The following is a 4,033-nucleotide window of genomic DNA, read 5'->3' on the forward strand; positions in this document are numbered from 1 at the left end:
AATAAACAAAAAGAGAAGAGGCTCGATGGAAACCAACTGAGCTCCACTCATTGCTGATTTATTCTTATAGAGATCTATTGTTATGAACGAGATTATATGCTTAGTTTATCCACTGAGACATAATTTGAAATTATTGAAGCTTTTAATGGAACCTCAACTTTGGTATTTTGATAATATTTTAGATATATACAACCTATATTTTTCAGAAATGGTAAAACACATTTACCCAAAAGAGTTATAGCTTAACAAGGCTAATGCTTCAGATTTAGAAGTGACACTTTTCGAATAAAATTTAACAATTGTGTATAATAATTTATAAACGAAAATATATGATAAAAGGTACGATTTTAATTTTGAAATGTCAACTTTCCCCACCTTGAAGGAGATGTCCCTCGAGCAACATCATACGGTGTCCATATTTCACATCTTTTTCATTTTGCAAAAGTGTGCTCAAAGATTGGGGATTTTAATGATAGAAATATTCATATTACCAAGTAATTGTTACAACATGGTTACCATTATCATAAGCTAAGGAAACCTTTTAGTAAAAACTAAAGATCGCCCGAACTGTTAAAAAATATAATACTACCCTAAAACATGTTAAAAACTTATATTTACACATACGGAATACTATGGAGATGTAGTTTATAAAATTCGGAAAATTAAACAGAGTCCTTATTCTAAACAGATATTTGTAAAATGTGTTAAAAAGTTTATCAAAAGAGGATACAATGTGAAAATCGTGAAGCACAGTGCACGTTAGTCATTGACCCCTCTACTGTTAATCGCTACACTTTCCTATTTGATGGTGTGATGACTGATAAAGTGTAAGACATCATGATGCTTTTCTCCTAAATCCTACATAAAACGGGCGGAGGGAGTGGAATTTGGTCTTGCAGCTAGCTTAGTCGTGCCTTGAAAAATTAGGCTCTTGGTGCTCTGACTGCAGACAAGTTGTTGAGTACATTGGTGTAATTATATCGTAGACTTACCTTGCTTTTATGTTTTACTTAATATGATCTGGTATTTTTCGCTAATATTAGAAACTTTCTCAGCGGGGATTTTATTATTGTGTTGTCTAACTTGTTGAATACAGGGTAAGTGCGAAGTTGGCATGCCCTGAACACGTTTAAACCCCCAATTTCTTTTCTTTAGGTTACTGACCATTCCAAGGCGGTGCCCCTGTTTTCAACTGGTTTTCTGTCTGTCTTGTATTTTGTGTTGCGTATGTTGTCCTGTTTGTTGTTAGCGTTTTTCCCCTCCTTCTCCTCACTCCCCCTATCGCCTCCATCCTTTCCCCTTGCAATTACACCCCTTGTTTCGGCATCCTCTCCCCTTTAACTATGAGTTAGTGTATCCTAAGGTGATACACAATTGTTTTTTCCTGCTTGTGTTTATGCGTGTGTGTGCTTGTGTGTCTACTGCCCCATAGGGTTGTTGTATCTTACTTTTCTGTTTATCTATGTTAGTTACTTGGGTGTGATTGTAGCAAGCAGCATTCCCTTTGTATATTCATCCTTGTTCTACTTTCCACTTCAACCTCCTTCTCCACTCCACATTCTACCCCTTACCCCTTCCTCCCCATGTACTTGCTGGATTTTTTAAGCAACCCGTCTCTTACCCGTCTGTTATATTCTTCCTTTACAGCTTCTTTTTGTTGTGGGCCTACTTTGCAAATTAGTGTCTCCGAGGCTGTGTTTTTGTGCTCTGTGCTTCAAAGAAGTCTACCCTTACCTATTATCTTTTGTCCCCCTTAGTAGCACGAGTTTCCACGCAAACTTCGGAAAATTTATGCCTTGCCCGGAGACTTATATGGCATAGAAATGTTAAAAGTTACAAGAACTGACATAGAAAAACTTGAAAGGCAGCAACGGTTCATGCTGAAACATTTCAAAGGACTACTCGAAAGAACAGCAACAGCAGGAGTCCACGTCCTTCTTGGAATAGAACCAATAGAAACTGTAATTGATAAGCGAAGACAAAGAAGATTCTCAACATTCCTAAATATTGCTAGGCTGAAAGGGTCTGTAGAGTATAGCATCGTGTCAAGACAATCTTTTTGATAACCCACCACATAATAAACATCGGAATTCATTGATGAATACCGCAGTTGAAAAGTACTGGTATAGTATATGGGACCAGCATCTCACCCACAACTCTAAAACAACTCTAAAGTATTTCCAAATACAAAATAGACCAACCCAGAAACCTCTAGCTAATAACATGGAAATCCATCAAAATTTGCTGACCATGAAGTACGACAGGCAGAATTGAAATCAAGATTAACTCAGCAAAGTTCAATAAGACAGAATCATCTGGTACATGCCTTTTGTGTAACCAAGACGATGAGAAAATTGAACTCTTCTTGACTAGCGTTAATATTGCTAGAACTAGAGGAATTGCTCAGCTACAGCAAATTCTACAAGAAGTACATCCAGACAAGGTCTCACTAATACAAGATACTGGAATGCTGGTAGACTGTACACATAAAAGTCTTTAGCCGCACATCATGCTGTCCAATAAGATCAAGATCAGAATTTAACGTGCGTGCCAGAGTGCAATCCATTACTTTCATACAACCAGAGTGCACAAAATGCTTACAACTAGCCTACTTGTTAAACCCCTATCATAAATACAGACAACTATAAAATATTATAATGCAACATATGGTAATTTCTTTCATAATAATTTATTATTGAAAAAATAAGAGAAATGAGTTTACAAAAATAAAAAAATACGATTCAAACATGTGTCTGGAAATTTGATAAATTCGCCATTTTGTATTTTGTTGCCATGTAAACAAAATGGTCGCATTTTTTTTTTCAAATATTCAAATGCTTATAACTTTTTCATTTTCAAGTTGATTCTGAAAATTCTTTGGTTTCTTAAAACGATTAAAAATTAACAGCAGATGGAATTAACATCGAAACAACATTGCTCTTCCCTTTTATTTCATATCATAATAATTTCACTATATATAATAATAATAATAATAATAATAATAATAATTGTATTTGTGTTCGGGTTTAACGTCTTTTTCAACAATTTTTCAGTCATATAAATGACGGGTTCTACTTGTAGCAGTGAACACATGCCAACTTTATAGTGCTGCCTCACTGGAATAGCATGCCATTGACACGTGGCATGATTACCCCAACCAGTCACATTATACTGACACTGGCTAACCAGTCTGCCATATCCCTTAATGCTGGAGCGCAAGCGAAGACGGCTACTAGTACCATTTTTTTACCTCTTTGGTATGACGTGGCCGGAGATCGAACCCACAAACTCCTCACTTGAAGTGGACGCTCTACCACTATAATAATAATAATAATAGCAATAATAATAACAATACTAATAATGGCAAAAAGTATAACAATAACCACCTTATTTTAACAGTCATGACCGCTACCCTTCCCTTAAAGTCATTTTACCCCTATTGCAAATACCAGTGCTTAAAACATCACATGTTATGTGTGCAGACAGGCTACATGTACAGGTTCACCCCCCCCCTCCCCCGGGCTAATAGTGCTACCACATACTATTTAAAAAAGAAATACTACACACTATCCTACACGTACAGCCTGCATTTGGCTTGTCATTATTATTATTATTATTATTATCATCATCATCATCATCATCATCATCATCATAACCATCATCATCACTATTATTATTATTATGATTATTACTATTATTATTATCATCATCATCATTATCATCACCACCATCATCATCATCACTTAAACAGAGTTTTACATTGAAGACATTGTACACTTGTTCTGGCATATATTTTGTCACTTGTAAGTGAGTTTCTAACAGTTTATGTCTGACAAAAAAAATGTTACTCCACATGAGAAATTTTATAACCATATTCACACTACACATTGGCTACTTCTACAAAGCTCTCCTATCCTCTTACATTACATTGTCGTTTTTAATTTATCTCTTGCGTATCAAGATTTAATATTTCAAGGTTTATCTTTTCGTATATATGGTTTCTTTCGCTTAAATTACTTTAACCTGGAAACGC

Source organism: Mercenaria mercenaria, chromosome 17 (genome assembly GCF_021730395.1).
Source record: "Mercenaria mercenaria strain notata chromosome 17, MADL_Memer_1, whole genome shotgun sequence".
In the NCBI taxonomy this organism is placed as follows: Eukaryota; Metazoa; Mollusca; class Bivalvia; order Venerida; family Veneridae; genus Mercenaria; species Mercenaria mercenaria.